Source organism: Anastrepha ludens, chromosome 2 (assembly GCF_028408465.1).
Source record: "Anastrepha ludens isolate Willacy chromosome 2, idAnaLude1.1, whole genome shotgun sequence".
Lineage (NCBI taxonomy): Eukaryota > Metazoa > Arthropoda > Insecta > Diptera > Tephritidae > Anastrepha > Anastrepha ludens.
Window position 1 is genome coordinate 155,982,183 of NC_071498.1, and position 19,654 is coordinate 156,001,836.

At 33.7% G+C, this 19,654-nt stretch overlaps 2 protein-coding genes across 2 annotated transcripts in view; both read left to right on the forward strand.

Annotated features, from left to right (window-relative positions):
• Positions 1-569: 569 nt before the first annotated feature.
• Positions 570-19,654, forward strand: part of LOC128855653 (STE20/SPS1-related proline-alanine-rich protein kinase) — a 120,822-nt gene continuing 101,737 nt past the window's right edge. Inside the window, exon 1 of the transcript XR_008453755.1 lies at positions 570-661. The gene's annotated coding sequence lies outside the window, so the exon portion shown is untranslated. The remainder of the gene's footprint in view (positions 662-19,654) is intronic.
• LOC128855655 (E3 ubiquitin-protein ligase RNF181 homolog) overlaps positions 618-19,654 on the forward strand; it is a 133,653-nt gene continuing 114,616 nt past the window's right edge. The window contains exon 1 of the mRNA XM_054090734.1: positions 618-661. The gene's annotated coding sequence lies outside the window, so the exon portion shown is untranslated. The remainder of the gene's footprint in view (positions 662-19,654) is intronic.

Genomic DNA, 19,654 nt, shown 5'->3' on the forward strand with positions numbered 1-19,654 from the left:
GGTTAATCGTGCGGTTGTTTGCTGCAAATTTTATTCAACAGTTTTTATAAATAGTTTTTGCGTGTGAAATTCCACGAAATAAATACGAAAATAGTAATGATTATTCTTTGTATTAGGAATTGCGCATTGTGACAAAAATATTTAAAGAAAAATTAATAAATAAATGAATTAAGACGGTAACAAACTGGGTGAACGGCAACGAATAGTGCAAAGCGAAGAAAATATAACAGAAAAAAGGCCAGGTCACGACTACGAAAGACGCGAATCATTCTCTGCTATTCGTCTGCACTTTATATGTATTTTCGCATATTCGTTTATACGTGAGCTTCAGCTTTGGTGAAACTTAATTTCGTGCCGCATAGTAAACATTTTTAAGCAAAAACCTACGACCAACTTTTATTGCTTAGTGCAACATTGTGTGCGAAGAGTAGACAAACATATTGTACATAAATACATCAACTGTGAAAATTCGAGTGAAACTCGCTTGCTGGCAATAGTCTTTGGTGATAGTGCGAAAATCAATTTTCAATTAACCTGAGATTCTACAACGTTGCAGTTGTTCTAATTAGATTTGAATCGATTTTTTACCGAAGCCACAACGCCTTTGCATTTGCATCTTATTGTTGCTAGGACAGACAGCGTCCCAAACAAATTGGAACAGGTTGGTGCATTTTACTTCATGTATTTGTTTTCTTTTTTTTTTTAACCAAGCATAAGTGGCATACTTATTTAAATATGTTAAAACGGAAATTTTATTCCGGCTTTTCGTATAAAGGAAGACCTCCATCTGCTCCGAAAATGGATTTATCGTTTTTTTTTTTGCATTCTGTTGCTGTTTCCGTATCCCCCATTCTCTGCGTTCCATGCACTACGTTCCCTTAGAAGCAATATTGGATAGGCAATAAAGCAAAACTGCCGGTATGCTTGCTTACTTTGGTATTCACCAGTATTGGAGTTGGGGGGAAGGCGGCGGCGAAAGAGGCAAGTGGTTATTTTATGGTTGGTAAAATGACTTGGCGACATGCGGTGCTATGCGGCAAAATAATAAAAGCCAATGGAATTGGAACACACGTCAGGCCGACGAAGTGAATGCGGCTTCTGTACAACACAAACAACAATGACTACTCTTTTGGCAACAGCAGTGGCAGGGAACGTGTAAAGGGCACGTTTCTTGACAGTGGTGTACAAGTTTCAAATATAAATAGGGTTTTTTTATTCGTTGTCGTTTATTTGTTTAATTTAATTTCATCATTGATTTTATGTAAACCTAAAGATAGCTTGCGAAATATGTGTATGTAAAAGCGTGTGTCATAAAATGCCTTTTTGTTGTTTACAACAGCACAAACACTCCCCATAAATGGCAGGGGAATGCTGTTGCAGCGACAGTCCTTGGCCGCAAATACATACATACAACCGGGTCGTGCCGGTAACGATTTTAGTCTCTTGATGCCGTGAAAGTCAAGTCAAGTCACTGGCCTGAAGGACCTGGCGAAAGGTACTGCTACAACAACAACAACAGCCTGGCAAAAAAAAGAGTGCATTGGTCACTGCGATTTTAGAATTAGAGGCGTGTATATAACACGTAAATATGTATGTATGAAATTAAAATAAAGTGATTGTCAGCTACAATCTCGTTATTTAATAGCAACAACGCCTCCACTAGCTATTTTTTTAATGTTAATATTTGTAAATATAATATTTATATAGAAAAATTGTAAATTTTATACAAAATTTTCTAACGAACCGAACAATTTCTTCAACATATTTAAATTAAAATTAGAAAACCGCATTGCACAAGTACACATCTTTTAGTGGTACTATTATTAATTGTTTTCAATAAATTAAATGGCATAGTAAAAGAACACAAATCACACGCCAACCAAAGGGAATCGATATCGGCCGATAACTCTCCTTTCCCCAGTAATGAAGACTCTTGAAGCCCTCCTACTCGCACTCTTCACGAAACACCGGGTCCCAGCCCCACATCAGCGTGGTTTCCTCCGAGAGCACAGCACTCACCGTTATAAACGCCGAGATAAACCGCGGGCTTAACCCTAACCACCCCTGCGAGAGGACTGTTCTAGTAGCGTTGGACTTGAAGCCGTTCGATACAGTCAGCCATTCCACGCTACTAGATGATATTTATAAGTCGACACTCCCGCCAGAGTTGAAGAGGTGGTCCGCCAACTGTCTGAGCTTTCGTCACTCGTCAGTGATTTTTCGAGACCAAATCTCCAAACAGAGGAAGATAAAGCAAGGTGTAGCGAAGGGTGGTGTCCTTTCTCCCTTGCTGTTCAACTATACATCTCGAAGCTCCCCCAACCACCAGAGGGAGTCTGCCTGGTCTCATATGCTGGAGACTGCGCGATAATGGCGTCGGGCAATGACATTGATGGCCTGTGCGCCAAAGCGAACGTCTACCTCTACCGACCTTTCTTGCTTTTTTACTGCGAGGAATCTCCAACTTTCCCCCACAAAAGTCCACGTCGACCCTCTTTACCATTTGGACAAAGGAGGTTAAACTGCAACTCAAGGTAAAAGTCGATGACACACAGTTTGCTCTCCTTCTCTGCAAAGAATTGTTGCTATCGACATTTAAGGCAATTGGGGGGACCGTTTCTAGACTATGCTGGGCCTGTCTGGTCGCCTGCAACTAGTGGCACGGAATGGATAAAGCTCCAGACTGGCCAAAACACTGCTATTCGGACAGCGACGGGCATATCATTAGCAACAGCAACACGCTTAAATTACTCTGCATACGAAGTCATTTTGGCATTTGTGGTAATGAAAAAGCAGATGAATTAGCTAAGCTTGCCACCAAAGCGCCACTCATCAAAGTTCGTCTGCTGATACAAGGAAAATTGAAGGGTGAAGAGAAATTGGCAAGAAAAAAATGACTTGAAATAACGACATCAAAGAGTGGACGGGTCTTAATGCAATTGGCGAAATAGCGGAGGAACAGAGGTTGCGAGAAATAGTCACAAATTTAATGGCATCGTTAATAATATGACCTGTCAACCGAATGGCTAAGACCAAAATGACGTTTGTATGTAATTTCAACTAGAAGAAGAAAAAACACCCTCATTGGTTGACATTTTTCTAAAGTATGCCATTGAATACATACACATATAAAAACATACAGCCTACGACAAAAAGATATCAGCTCAATATTTTAACCAGTTTTGACTAACTTTCTTCTTTTTTGTTTTTGTTTGAATGTTTTCTAATATATTATAAAAGTCTAGCTCATTGTTTAACACAAACCAAACAAAATTTCAAACTGTATACAAAAATTAGAAAAATTCTACATTCTTTCATAACAAGTCCACGGTTTTAGAATTAGAATTAGAAGCTCTAGCAAAATTTTTGGTATATTGGTTTGGCTGTAGGGCTATTTAACTCTGTTTATATAAAGCGCAAGTTTGAAGTTGCTAAAAAATCGTACTGATTTTTTGTAATTTTTTTTAATCATTTTTTTTTTTTTTTGAAAATCTTTGTTTTTATAATTTGTTTTTGTTTTTATAATTTTTTTATTTTATAATTTTTTTCATTGTCTTTTTTTTTGCATAATTTTTGGTTTTTTGATTTTTTTTATTAAGTGTTTTTTGTTTTATCTCTAATCTTTTTATATAATATTTTTTTGTATAATTTTTGTATTTAGTATAATTTTTTTCTTTATAATTTTTGTGTTAATAATTTTTTTATAATTTGTATCCTTATAATTTGTTTTTGTCTTTTATACTTTTTTTATAATGTGTTTTTTTTTTTGTATAATTCTTTTTTTATTAAACTTTTTTGTATAATTTTTGTGATACTAATTTTTTCTACAAGTTTTTTTATAATTTGTAATTTTATAATTTGTTTTTGTCCTTTATAATATTTTTTTAAATATGTTTTTTTGTATAATTTTATAATTTGTTTTTTTTTGTATAATTCTTGTTTTTATAATCTTATATTTATTTTTTTCTTTATAATTTTTGTGCTTATAATTTTTTTTTATAATTTATTCTGCAATTTTTTTATAATCTATGTTTTTATAATTTGTTTTTGTCTTTTATAATTTTTTTTATAATCGTTTTTATTTGTATAATTTTTGTTTTTTGTATATATATTTTTGTTAAATTTTGTTTTGTTTTTATAATTGTTTTTTTTTTTTATAAGTTGTTTTTTTATAATGTTTTATTTTTGTACTTTGTTAAATTCTTCTTTAATAAAGCGCAAGTTTGAAGTTACTAAAAAATCCTACTAATTTTTTTAAATATTTTATTTTATAATCTTTGTTATTATAATTTATTTTTGTGTTTATAATGTTTTTTAATTTATAATCTGGTTTTTAGTATAATTTTTGTTTTTTTACAATTCCTTTTTATAATTGTTTTCTTTATATTTTTTATTTTTTAGTTTTTTTATATAATGGTTTTTTTTTTTGTATAATTCTTTTTTAAATTTTTGTTCTTTTTATAGTTTTTATATTTAAAATTTTTTACAATCTTTTTTTGTACCTATAATTTTTGTATTTTGTGTAATTATTTTTTTATAATTTTTGTTTTTATAATTTTTGTTTTTATAATTTTTTTTATATTTGGTTTTTGTTTTTACAATTTTTTTATTTAATAATATTTTTATAGTCTTGTTTTGTATGTTTTTTGTTTTGTATAATTCTTTTTTTCTAATTTTTTTTTGTTTTTATAATTTGTGCATAATCTGTTTTTTGTAAAAGGTTTGTATTTGGTAATATATAATTCTTGCTTTTTATAATTTTGGTTTTTGTAATTGTTTTATGTTATAATTTTTTTATAATCTTTTTTTGTATAATTCTTTTTTTTATGTTTTTTCTTTTTTAATTTTTATTTTTATTATTTTGTTTTTAATTTTTATTTTTGTTTGTTATTTTATTATTTCTTTTATTTTAAATTTTTGTATTTTTTTTGTATTGTTGTTTTTTTTGTTTTTGTTTTTGGATTTTTATTTATATTTTATTTGTTATTTTTTTTTTTTTTTTTGTTATTTATTTTTTTTTATTTGTTATTTATTTTTTTTTATTTGTTATTTATTTTTTTTTATTTGTTATTTATTTTTTTTTATTTGTTATTTATTTTTTTTTTTTATTTGTTATTTATGTTTTTTTTAATTTGTTATTTATTTTTTTTTTATTTGTTATTTATTTATTTTTTATTTGGTATTTTATTCTTCTTTAACCGTGTTGCACATATTCTCCATATAACAAATTCCCTGCATTTGTCGAAATGTGCGAAAATGCCGCTCGCTGTAGGCACATGTGTATGTATGTATGTATGTATGTACGAATGCACGTAAGTATGTAAGTGTCTTATATGTTCATACAATCTCAATAGACTTTCATTGCATTTTCACTTTTTTTTGCCATTTCTTCGGCCTCAATGTGGGCCGATGATGTCACCCAGCCGGAACTTTATTTAATTGAATGCACATTTGTGTGCAAATACTATATCATATTTAATAACATTTATAAACATTATAACATTTATACAAAAACTGTATCAATCTTGGATTTCGCAATAGTTCGCCAAAAATGGTATCTAACAAACATGGAAACCTATGGATCTTCGAGGGGACTGACGAAAATTCGTTTAGTTGATTACAAGGGAAGGACAAATCAGCATAGATTTGATATTATTCTTTTTAAATTTTTGAGTGGGCCTCTAGCTAGACCTGAACATTCGCGTAAGTAGTGAAAAAGATTTTCTTTCACCTCCTTCGCTTGACAAATTTTGCAGATGGGATTGAAAGGAAGTATGGGTTTAGTGGTTAAAAGTATGGATTTAGTGTGTGTGGATTATGAACGATGAATGTATTGCGGTTGCGTTAACCGCTTTATGGTGCTGATGAAGTTTATCAGATTTTTATTGTCAAGGCCTGCTAACATAGAAAAGAAGTAACAGCCAGGATGTGTAAATCTTAGACCCGCGATAGCAGGGCAGTTAAGAAAAAGGTGTTGAGATGATTCCACCTTATCCTCCAAACAACAGGTAACTCCATGTCTCACAGCATGCAAACCTCGTGGATAGTGTCCTGTGAGAACACCCAAGAAGTTCCAGAGCTGAATGTCGCTGTGACCAGGAACCCTGAAGAACCTGAACCTGTTAAAGAATTCGGATGCAATCGTAAGTGAAGCCAGGCATTCCCTGACCAGTTTCGCGTGTGAGCAGCCAATCAGCTGCCTCTTTAATTGCGGCTACCTCTGCCTTGAACACACTGCAGTGGTCCGGTAACCTGAATTTGGGAATGATGGAGAGCACCTCGCAGAATACTCCTCCGCCACATTTCCTTTCCTTCCAACTTCGATCCATCCGTGAAAAAGTTCACCAGGCCCTGTCTCCAAGTTAGCCCCCGTATACTCCTCCTTTGATGGAATATGAGTGGAAATGTTCCGCTTAGACTAAGCTAAGGGAATGAACCCAAAGTTTCTTAGGATGCTTGAGTGTCAATAAGTGAGGTCGAGCCTATAGCCCGAATCCCACAGTCTGATTGGGGCGCATACAGCAAATGTGTACAGGTACCACGTTAAGCGCTAGCGGTAGTTCGAAGCACCCCACTGATTCCAATGAGTGCAGTCCTTTGAACTCTGTTGTTCTCCTCTCTAGTGAGTTCCACCAGACAATGACTGCATATAACAAAATTGGCTTTACTATGGCATTATAGAGCCAAAATACAACTCTAAACGAAAGGCCCCATATGTTGCCAATAGCGTCCTTGCATCCATGCAAGGCGACTGTTGCCTTCTTTATTCTCTCCTCAATGTTGTTGCTCTAGCGGCATAACCTTTATAGATGTGCCTTTTCTACCACATAAAAAAAAATTGGGAATGAGTTATCTGATATTTTTTCACCTTTTATGCCCCATTCCATTCCCTCCGCCCGCTTCTTCGTATTGCTGTGGCAATGTGTGCGCTTAATAATAAATTTTACGGCATTTTTACCATTTGATTCTTTGATTGTCGCTGTTTCACATCATTCATCATTCATCACTCATCCACTCAGTACTTGACACATAACGGCGTATGTATGTAGTTATTAGCAATAGCTCATAATATATCTTTGTTTTTATCCCATTGTATTATTGCTATTATTTGTTTTGGTGTGGTTTTTTTTTTTTACAATTGTGGCTTCGTTAGTGAATGAGTGGATTGTTCGTGAATTTACAACTAACCAACTGACAAACTGAGAAAATTTGCATACAAATTGAAAATGCAAACTTGTATATTTATTACATACACACACACGCATATACTTGCTGTTAGACTAAAGACCCTGTAGAGAAAACTATGTTGATATTCTAAAAATGAAATAAAAGAAACTTCGATTAATTCTGTGATTTTATCGAGATTTTTTTAACATCAAAAATGCCCGAACGGCGAACTCGACGAAACCAAAATTGCACGTAATTAGCTGGTACAGCATCGACATCATAAACACCATTCATAATTTCAGCGGCCTGGCTTGCATTTTCGCCTTTAACAAAGAAAAGCTGTAAATTGTACCGAAATTTCTCTTTGCTGACTTGCCCTGTTAATACCCTGTAACTCACAACTGAATGGAACAAACAAAAAACAGTAAATGGTTTTATTAGTGTGAAATGTCACCTTGACAGCGAGCATAAACTTTAAATTGTTGGTCGATACTTTACGAGATATCGATCACTACAGCCATCTACCGAGAACATAATGGATTTCTTTTTCGCCAAACTAATATTATTGCGACTACAATCAATGAATTCTGATTCGAAGCACTCTATACGTAAATACAAGGTGGCGCAAAATTAATCACCCTATCGAGAGATTTGTAATTTTTGCAAATTTCGTCGTACGTCAATCATATTTGACACCTCCAACATTTTTTTAGGTAAAAAGTTATTCAAAAACAAAATTGGGTGATTAATTTCGCGCCACCTAATACTTTGATCGTAGTCAGCAATACCACGCCCTGTGTACCAAAAAATATAAATTTTATACCAAAAAACATTTCGAACCGTATCCAATTAGAAATAACCAGTTTGTATTTTGTGGCAAAGAGATTTTTTTTATTAAATTTATTCGTCTTTAAACCGATAAACAATTAACAGGGTTTTCCAAGTTTTCAAACGAGCTATTTATGCACTTTTTAGAATTTCATGGTGCCCACAGCGACTTGAGTAGCTTCAATTGAACCGTAACGCTTTCCTTTCATCAACAAAGGCAGTTTCGGAATTTTGGAACAGATAATAGTCGCAAGTTGCCAGAAACTCACTCACAATTCGTGACCAATTGGTGGATTTCATGATCGTCTGTCAGCTTGCGCTAGACAAATCTCGAGCCGAGCTTTTGAAATCCTAAAAACTTGGTCAAAAAGCGGTACAAAGTTGTTTGAGGAATTCCCAATTTCATTTCAGTGATTTTAATGTCCGATTTATTATTATTTTTAATGAAATCATTCACTTTTCCTTTCTTTTCTTGAGGTAATCCATTTACTAAGCGTTTCAGAAATTGTTTGTATCACTCGTAAATTTTCGTATTAAACAAACAATCATCTCCATGTGATTGTTGATCCATTCGATGCGATGATTGTTGATCCATTTCTTTAAAATATTTTCCAACTTTACCACTAAAATTCATTCACGCTTTATTTGAAACTACTTTCTCGACCTCAGTACAAAATGTATTAACGTATAATCGGAGGTATACAAAAGAAATAGAGGTCTCTATCTCTGAAGTTTCTGTAATAGCTTAAAGAAGGACGCAGAAAAAAAGTGCGTGTAGCGTAGTACACATAACAGAAGTGAAATTTTCAAGGGAGGCAAGAGAGGAGAGAGAAAGAATATATATCTAAATAAATTCACAACATGTGCAGAGAATACAAATAGACAAAATTTACAAAAAACGGAGAAGGGTCGACCGGTGTAGATAAACGCCGGACACAAACCGTGGCAACAACTCGCACTACTCCGAGCGTTTATCCCCCGCACAGACGCAGCGATTCCAGGACCGCAGCAACGGCACAAATCACCGCAAGGCAATACCAATAAATCGACACCGGAATGGATAGCACTTTATAGTACGCACAAGCACTATTCAGGAAACGGAAACAAGCGCCAAAAAGTAGGCACAAAAAAAAGCCAAAAAAATTGGGACCGAAAAACGCGCCAAACAGTAGGCACCAAGGAAATATAACGCCAAAAAGTAGGTACCAAAAATATATTTCCTACAAAAGTAGGCAGTGTTATTTCTCACTAGAAATTAGCAACCACAAGGAAAAACTGACGAAAAATAGCCTAAAGTGTGTCTAAGATGTATATACGGTATAGCTCTCTCTCTCCTTTTCCTCTACGTTATATCTTTTTTCTCTCTCGCGGAACGAAAATGCCCAAAACGTTGCATGGCCTTGAAATCTTACTCTCCTTTCTCGCTCTTCCATCGACGTCTAAGAAGTTTCACTTCAAAAATTCCTGAATTCAAAATTCCTCAAGCATCTTTGTGCAAAATCCCATTGTTTCCCTTGAGCATCGAAAGCAACCACTTCAGACGCATTGGCTTTCCAGCTGGGTAGTTGTCAACTGTCTATTGTACAAGCAAAATACACTCTTCTCTTAATAGTTCTATTTTATTCATTTTTAATCATTTTAATTTTATTTGTCGGTGTTTTTTTGCAACTATCCTTTGTCGCATTTCTTCTTGACGACATGCTGGGTTATGTAAAAACAATTTGTTATTGTTTATTTACTTGAACACACGGTAACTTCCCCAAGGTAGGCTTTTAAGTGCGACGAGACAATTTCACCATTCGCCATTTGCCATTCGCATTCACCCACAAATCACAATTAGAATCAGTGCGAAGGTTAATTTACTGCCGTGCGCATAAGTTTGCAAATTCGTGTGTATGTGTATGTATGAATGTGTGTTTCTATACCCCTAATGTGTCCCTGGTGATGGTCGCGCCATCCACGACTATTACAATTACAACAACAAGACAAAATGTAGGTGATGATGAAAATGTTGTAGCTGATGGTTTTTGTTGTTGCTCTAGGTATCCCATCGTTCTCCTGCTTGCGGCGAATCTCTTTGTTTGTTTTACAAAAAAACAGCGGCGTTGATGAGTAAGCGTTTAATAATTTGTGCAATTATTTGTTGATTAAAAATGCTAAAATTAGGCTGACGTTTGCAAATGTTGCGCTATTAATAGGACGGTGAGAAAATTATGAGAGGAAAAAACGTGCACTTAAATTTAGAAGCACTCGAATGATGTGCAAAAATGTTGTGAAAATTTTCTAAAAACAAAAAAAAACAAGGGGTGACTTAGTGCCTTTTAGACATTTTTAACAAATATTCTGTAGGAAAGTTTGGTATTTGGAAAATGTAGAATACATATAAATACAGTGGTGTGCAATGAAATAGAGCTTGCAACTTCATTCAAACAGCGGAGCCCTGTCACACATTTTTAGGCGTTAACTGAATATAATATAAGGCTTAGTATGCACAGTAGATAGTATTGACTAATGCAATACTTAACAGAGTAGCAGTTGAGCGATTCCATGTCAAGTGATTCAAGTACAAAGTGGCTCAAAATTAATCACTCCATCGGAAGACTTATAATATTTGCAAATGGCGTCGAACGTCAATCATATTTGAAAAAGAAACAACGAAAAGAAAAGACGAAAAGATTTCCATCACTCAAAGTTATTTTTTTATGCAGGAAAAAAATTTTTCAGAAAAAAATTTGGATGATTAATTTTGCGCCACATTGTATTTTGGACATTGTAGATTTTACTGAAAATTGGTTTATTTGTAGTCCTGACTATAATAAAAAGGGAACTTAAAAAATTAAAAAACATTATAATATGGAGGTTTATTCAATATTGAAAATTTTGGGCATACAGATTTTAAGTGAAATATCTTCTGTTCTTTTGAAAATTTAATTGTTTTTTTTTTTTATTATGTTTTAATTCTTTTGTTTTTAATTATTTTTTTTTCTAGTTAGGAGGTTGAATTAGTTTTAAAGGTTTTTTTCGAAGATTTGGGGCTTTATTGTGAAAAAACGGTACAAAATATTTTATTCGAAGTATTGGCCATCGCTAGCTACAACTTTCGCCCATCTTTCGGGCAATTTCCGGATGCCGTTTCTCCAAAATTCTGGCCGCTGCTTGGCTATCCATGACTCAACCCATATTTTGGTAGCCTCGTACGAGGAGAACCGCTGGTCCGCCAAATCGAGACTTATATGCCGGAACAAATGATAATCGGAGGGAGCTATGTCTGGACTATACGGCGGGTGGGGTAACACTTCCCAGCCAAGCGTTCCAAGGTATTTTTTGACAGGTTGAGCAACATGCGGAGGAGCGTTGTCATGTTGCAAAATAACCTTGTCGTGCCTTTTTACCATTTCCGGCCGTTTTTCTTTCAATGCCCGGCTTAAACGCATCAATTGCAGTCGGTAACGATCCCCCGTGATTGTTTCGCCCGGTTGGAGCAGCTCAAAATATACGACGCCGACCTGATCCCACCAAATGCAGAGCATGATTTTCTTGCCGTGAATATTCTGCTTGGCCGTCGACGTTGATGCGTGGCCGGGCAAACCCCATGATTTTTTGCGTTTTGGGTTATCGTAGTGGATCCATTTTTCGTCGCCAGTCACCACCCGATGCAAAAAACCCTTCCGATTTTGTCGCTCGATCAGCAATTCGCACGTAAAAAGTCGCCGTTCGACGTCGCGCAGCTTCAACTCGTACGGGACCCAATGTCCTTGCTTTTGGATCATTCCCATCGCTTTTAGACGCTTGCAAACGGTTGATTTATCAACGCCCAATGATTCAGCAAGCTCTTCTTGGGTTTGGCACGAGTCCTCGTTTACCAATTCCCCAATTCCGCGTCCTCGAACTTTTTGGGCTGGCCAAGACGCTCCTTGTCTTCGGTGTGAAAATCACCACTTTTGAATCGTCGAAACCAGTACTCACATGTTGAAATCGACGGAGTTAGGTCTGGGTAGGCCTCCTGCAGCAATTCACGGGCTTGGGCTGTATTTTTTTTTTCAAATTGAAGCAGAAAAGCAAAGCTTCCCGCAAATTGCGTTTCGACGGCACGAAAGTTGACATACTCGGAGCACGAAAACACTGCGTTGTTTATACTTCAGCGAAATGACAGATACTGATAAACAAAGCCTAGGGATGAGGCTTTGTCATGAATATATATTCAGTATTGCCAACGCGATAAAGTGATAAATAGCGCCATCTGTGTGTCACCTTTAAAACTAATTCAACTTCCAATATTATTTTTTAATTTTTTTTTTTTTAATTTTGAGATTTATTGTTGAAAATTTTGGTATACAATTATAAGTGAACTATCTTTGGTTCTTTGAAAATTTTTAAATTATTTTTTTTTTAATTATTTTTTTTATTATTTTTTTAATTATTTTTTCTTTTAATTTTGATATTTATTCCATGTTGAAAATTTTGGTATACAATTATAAGTGAACTATCTTTGGTTCTTTGAAAATTTTTAAATTATTTTTTTTTGAAATTATTTTTTTTTTTTATTATTTTTTTTTAATTTTTTTTTTTTATATTTTTTTTTAATTATTTTTTTTTTTAAATTTTGAGATTTATTGTTGACAATTTTGGTAAACAATTTTAAGTGAAATATCTTTGGTTCTTTGAAAATTTTTAAATATTTTTTTTTTAAATTATTTTTTTTAAATAATTTTTTTTTTAATTATTTTTTAAATTATTTTTTTTTTAAATTATTTTTTTTTTAAATTATTTTTTTTTTAAATTTTGAGATTTATTGTTGAAAATTTTGGTATACAATTATAAGTGAACTATCTTTGGTTCTTTTGAAAATTTAAAATTTTTTTTTAATTATTTTTTTTAAGTATTTTATTTTTAATGTTTTTTTTTAATTCTGACATTTGTTTAATGTTGAAAATTTGGGTATAAAATTTTAAGTGAAATATCTTCGGTTCTTTTTAACATTTTGATATTTTTTTTTTATTTAAGGGAGAATGGGGAGTTTTGAGACGGGTTTTGTTTTTGGACCCGTATTACTCAAAATCTTAATATTCTGCATATGTCAACGATGGAATCTTCAGTCAATGAATACTGGAAGCTATTGGTATGGCCTATTTAACAAAACTACAATTTTCCTTAAAATTAAAATTGTATATAATCATATAAAATATAATACAAAATACAAAAATGTGGGGAGTTGTGAGACACCATGGTTTAAGTCAATAAAAATGACTTATTTTAGTTGTTAGTTCTTTATTAAGATGAAAAATAAAAAAGAAAAGACAATTGTTATAAAAAAGTGTATAAAAAATGCAATGCCATCAATCTGATGATTCGCAGTGAGAACATGTATAATAACCAGTTCGTAAATTGGCGCACTTTAGGTGCACAGCTCGATCGCGTACATTGCAATGAATGGAATTGTTTCTGCTTAACTTAAAACAATAAAAACTCAAATTTAAACAAAAATTTCATGATATATATACAAACAATGCATGAATATTGCGAGGTACTTATGAAAGATGCGTTAAAACGTCGAAAAAAATGGCGTCTCACAACTCCCCACATTTGTTGTCTTACAACTCCCCAAATCGTTTTTTTTAAAAATGGCCGCGTAGTCATAAACACATCGAACGTTCATGCCGAAGTGAATGTGTAAATTCAAAGCTAATAGGACAATTAATAATTTGTATATATTAACATTTGCAATTTGCTTCAACAACTGATCGAATGTATCGCAAAACAAATGATGAAAAAAACTTACAGAGAAGTTCCAAAACGCAGTAACTCGAGAGACGCGTCGAATGCGTGTAAATATGACCAATGCTAGCTGAAAAGAGAGATCGCATCGAGAACACTTGTTGACACTTAAAATCGAATGTAAACAAATGAATAATGCCGAAAGGTAACAATGTCTCACAACTCCCTGTGTCTCACAACTCCCCATTTTCCCCTAATTTATTTATTTAATTTTTTTTAATATATATTTTGTTTTTAATTGCAAAGTGTAAGTGAAATATCTTCGGTTCTTTTTAACAATTTTATAAATCTTTTTGTAATTATTATTATTATTTTTTATTTTGAGATTTATTCAATGTTGAAAATTGTGGTATAAAATTTTAAGTGCAACATCTTCGGTTCTTTTAAATATTTTTATAAAGTTTTTTTTTTTAATTTTTTAGGATAAAAAGAATTTTTGTGAATAAATGTAAAAGTTTTATATTTTTCTTGAAAACTTTTAGGGAAACATTATTTTTTTTGTAATTTTTGAGAAACACTCCCTCAGATTCCTAAAATCTTCAGAAGACTCCAAGTTATATTCAAATTCCTACAACGAACCCATGAATGCAACATCAGGCGGACGAACGGAGGTTTGGTCTTAACACACAAAAAGTGGGCATGGTTTTTATCCGATCTCAACAATATTTTTGTTGGATCTAAATGAAGTAGTGAGCAATACAAGTGCCAAGTTTAAAGAAGTTTTATCAAGTCGTTAACGAAATACACGCGTTTACCCAAAAGTGGGAGTGGCACCACGCTTTTTTTTTAATTTTATTCATGTCGTACTTGACTCTTTGGGTTTATCATTTCTATAAAAATTAAAGAATTTTGCTTCATTTATAATAGATATGTCACTTTTTTCTGCAAAATTACCGTTATATGGGAGGTGAGCATGTTTATTGACCAATTTCGTGCTCATTTCATTTATTTATTTTTTTTTTTTTTTCAATATAAATACAAATGTTTTTGCGAACTTGCAAATAATTAGATACAGTTTGCTTGTTTTTGGTCACAACGATAATAAATTTTAAAGCAGCAACAGGCTAAACCACATTTCAACAAATTATCTCGCAAAAAACCAAAATTTACCGGCCTAAATTGAAAATTACTCCCAGGATAAAACAGGAAAAATTCATTTCCTTTCTTTAAATAACGGGAAAATGTAATTGCGTAATAGCTGCTCATTAGCGAAATCAACATTTAGAGGCTTTACTAATTGTTTACAGTAGATTGTGAAAAAAATCTATTCCCCATATGCCTTAAGAGTTAAAAAAATCGATGAGTTTATAATTATTCACAGCACTGTATAATTTTATTTAATTTTTTTTTCATGAAAAATGCCACATGCTGAGATTGCACATTCATATGCAACAACAAAAGTTTGTATTTTGAAAATTCTTAAATGAATATTTTATTATTTTATTAGCAAAATATTTCTGCAAACATATTAATAACGCAACAGTCACTTCCTCATGCTTGGAAATACCTACATATGTGTCATTCAAAATTTTTGAAGTTAGCCGAGCAGGTTGACTATACAATCTCAGCGAGGTAATTATTCAATCACGTCAAAAGTTGGAAATTCCATAAAAAAAATTTAAATAATTCAAAATTTAAGTCATCAAAAATTTCACGAAGATTTTAAAGCTATTTTTGGTGCAAAGTGTTAAGTTTTAAAGGCAATAGGTCTTTTAGGTCTTGGAATACGCTTTCAATAAATTACGTATTTCAGTAACACTTTGCATTATCTCTTTGCTAAATTATAGGTGCGCAACTAAATTTTCACTGTTTTTTTGATGAAAAAATGGTTACAAGTGAATCATTGAAAGTATTGCCCATCGCTGGCTACTACTTTTTCCCATCTGTCTGGTAGATCTCGTGTACCGTTTATCTTTTGAGGCTATCCACGGATCAAGCCATTTTTTGATGTCTTCATATGAATGGAACTGCTGGTCAGCTAGTCTATGTGCCATCGGTAGGAACAGGTGATAACCGGAGGGCGCAATATCTGGGGAATATGGAGGGTGGGGTAGGATTTCCCATTTCAGTGTTTCTAGGCAGGTTTTAACGGGTTTGGCAACGTGATACCGAGCGTTGTCATGCTGTAGTATCACTTTTTCATGTCTCTCCGCACATAGCGGCCGCTTCTCGCGCAGTTCTCGGCTCAATCGCATCAATTGGAGTTGATACCGATCCCCAGTGATAGTTTCGCTTGGTTTTAAGAGTTCATAATAAATAACACCAACTTGGTTGTGAATATTCGGCCAAGGCGACGACGTAGAAGCATGACCGGGCAGTCTCCATGACTTTTTTTTCTTTTTGGAATGCTATAATGAATACATTTTTCATCACCCGTCACGGCGCGATGAAGAAAACCCTTCCTTTTTTGCCGCTGGAGCAGCTGTTCACAGGCGAAAAAACGACGTTCAACATCCCTTGGTTTTAACTCATAAGGTTCCCAAGTTCACTGTTTCTGCATCATTCCCAAAGTATGCAATCACTTGGAAATGGATTGGCGGGTAACTCCTAATACTGAGGCTAGCTCTTATTGAATTTGACACGGATCCTCATTGAGCAATACCCCCAATTCAGCGTCTTCGAAGGTTTTTGGCCTTCCTTCACGCGGACGGACGTTCACATTAAAATGAACGACTTTGAAGCGACGGAACCAATCTCGATACGTTGTTTCACTTAAAGCAGCATCTTCATAAACTTTTTGTAGTCTCGATGCGCTTCAGCCGCCGTTGTTTTGTTTTTTTTTAATGAAAAAGGAAAATCAACACTTCCCGCAAATGACGATTATTCGGCACAAAATCAGACATTTTCACAAAACCAAAAGTATATGACACCAAAACAAAATTACTAATGTGTCGAACCAGTTTGTTTACCATATGTCTAAGCTTGGTTTATGACGTTTAGGTTATGTTAGAATCGACTAGCACACACTGCTGGCGGCATCTATTGACAAACAGCGGGAACTTAGTTGCGCCCCTATAACTTTTCTTATTGTGAATTTACCTTTTTTCATTATAAATTGATATTTTCTCATTATGAATTAACCTTTTCTCATTTATAAATTTATATTTTTTATTATAAAATAGCTGACCGGCGAACTTTGTTCCGCCCTAGAGGCAATAAAAAAGCAGATTTTTGATTTTATTAAGTTAATTTTTTTATTAATCAAGTATTTCAATGAAGCTTTAATAAATTGTATTCAAATATGACATGTTGGTTCTTCAATTTTTTGAATTTTAATGCTGAATGAGCCGTACGGCATCCTTCTAATAATGTGGCTGCTATTCCAGAAGAAGCAACTGCAAGCGCAATGTTGGATCTCGCACGAACAGTGACTAAAATTACTGACATGAGGAATGTCTTACCAGTTCCACAAGGGGCATCAAGGAAATATAAACCACCATTTCCATCATCAATTGCCTTCATTAATGCATCATAAACTTTTTTTTGTTGGCGATTCAACAGTGGTACATTGGTGTTTGAACTACTAAATCTAATTCCTGGTGATCATATTCACGTTCCCGTTCCAACTCTCGATTAAATGCGTCATTTATTTCACGATTTGGCGCTGGCATTCCCAACCTGACTAATAAACTACCGCACATAAGGTAACAAATGGCTTCGATAGAGTAAAGCCCGATTATGTATCTCCTCATTCATCTCAAGATTCGGATTTCTGGAACTGACACGAATTTGATGTAAAATATCTTCTGACACATTATCCTTCTATTTATGCCAGAGGTTAGATGGGTTCGATGGAAAGCATGTCGAAATGGTGATAGCAAATAATGTGCGTATCTGAATTGGAGATGCAGAGATAATGGCTTCAACGATTGTCGTATCCCAATGGGTATCGTTTTCTAGTAAATTGAGTTCTTCACATGCAGCACGATATGCTGGGAATATTGTACCATTAACAGTCCGTAGTAATTCAAATGACTTTGGCCCACGCACATTTACCAGCAACAACCGCAAATAGAAGCATTCATCATTCTTTGGATGAACTGTATACATAAGACCAAGAGCATCAGTAGAACGCACATCCGCAATGTTTCGTATCCTTCTTGCATTACGATTTTGTCGGGAAAGATTCGATCGTCTTGGTCGCGGAATTTATAATGATGATTCAAAGAGAATACAAATTACTGTGATTATATATTTCTGACAAAATTTATATTATCAAATTTTACTTAATCATAGACAAAATTTCGTTTAGCTGTCATTTGCGTTTTGTCATTCCATATCAGATGCGTTTTTGTTATACCACATTTTATCGTGACTTCACGGAAACGCGTTCGAATGGGATAAAAAGTATCCTATGTCCGTCTCCTGGTTCTAAGCTACCTCCCTCAATTTTCAGCCAAATCGGTTCAGCCGTTCTCGAGTTATAAATAGTGTAACTAACATGACTTTCTTTTATATATAATATATAGATTTATCTTTTCTTTTTATACATTTTTTTCTCATTATAAATTTACTTTTTTCATATTCAATACCTTTCCTCATTTATAAATTTATCTTTTCTTTTTATAACTTTTTTTCTCATTTATAAATTTACCTTTCCGCAATACAAAATTGACTTTTCTCATTATAACCTGCGTTTAGGCTGGGTTTTCTCGATACAATTCCCGTGTCTCGTCTTTTCATTACTATGTTTAAAAGCGATAGTCCTTAACCAGATCTTTGCTTTAATAGTTCAGGCTCATCCCTGCGCTTTCAAGTGCTTACGTCTGTCTGTATGACTATCACTTTCCCCGCCTATCACTATGTAAAATTAATGTGGTTTATAGGTTTTTTTAATATATTTTCCTTTTCTCTTTACCCCTGAAACCTTTATATTTCAATGTCCTTGAAAGTAAATGTACTTTGCCAATTTAATTTATGAATTCCCAGCTATCGTCACATGAAGCAACAGCAACCATATGCCACATATCAATCACATTCACTTTCAGTTGAAAAAACAAAATCTTTATAGAATGTGCTGATGTGTTTGTGTGTGCGCTTGCAGGACGTCCTCGCTACACTTTATGGTACAATAAATTATTTTTATCATTCATTCATACATACATACATGCATACGCGCCACCAACACAGACTTGTATATGCGCAAGCATGTACCTATTAATACATATTCGTTCGTGTAAGCTGGCCCATGAATGGGTCAAAGAAATTGAAAAATTACTGAAATTATCGGTTGTTTACTCGTAGTAATTTACTAATGCAATTTGTTTGGTCTTTTCATCTGGGAAAAATCTACTAATGGATTTTGTATTTTGCTTGTGTTTTCGAAGTCAATGATCAAAAACTTGTTGGAAAATAAAAATTTCTTAAGTAGTATACAATAGATATGCACATACACATATCATACACACGTAGTTATAGGTATATAGGTAAATTGGGTAATGAGCATCTGGTGAAGAACCTTAGAAAAGATTGACACTACGCCAAGTCAACGATCTAAATGCGAATTCAAGGAGGAGTACTTGGTAGATACTTTTCACCTTTGTCTTTTCAACAGCATGACGCACTCAGCAGCAGCAAAGTAAATGGATTTTTTGATAAATAGGTGTTTGGTGAAGTGCAGACGAGATTGAGTCAGTTTGATTGTTTTTATGTAGAGAAAATGCGCAGCAACGCCAAGGAAAAAATTATAAAAAATCAACGTGATTTTTCAGCAACTTCAAACTTGCACTTTATTGTGGTGAAATTTAATAAGCTATAACACGGCATACGAAAAATTTTTTTGCTATTTTTTTCTAATTAAAAACCGTAGAATTGTGATGAAAAGTTTGTGGAATTTTTCTAATTTTTGTTCAAAATTTGAAAATTGGGCTTATACGGTTTTTGT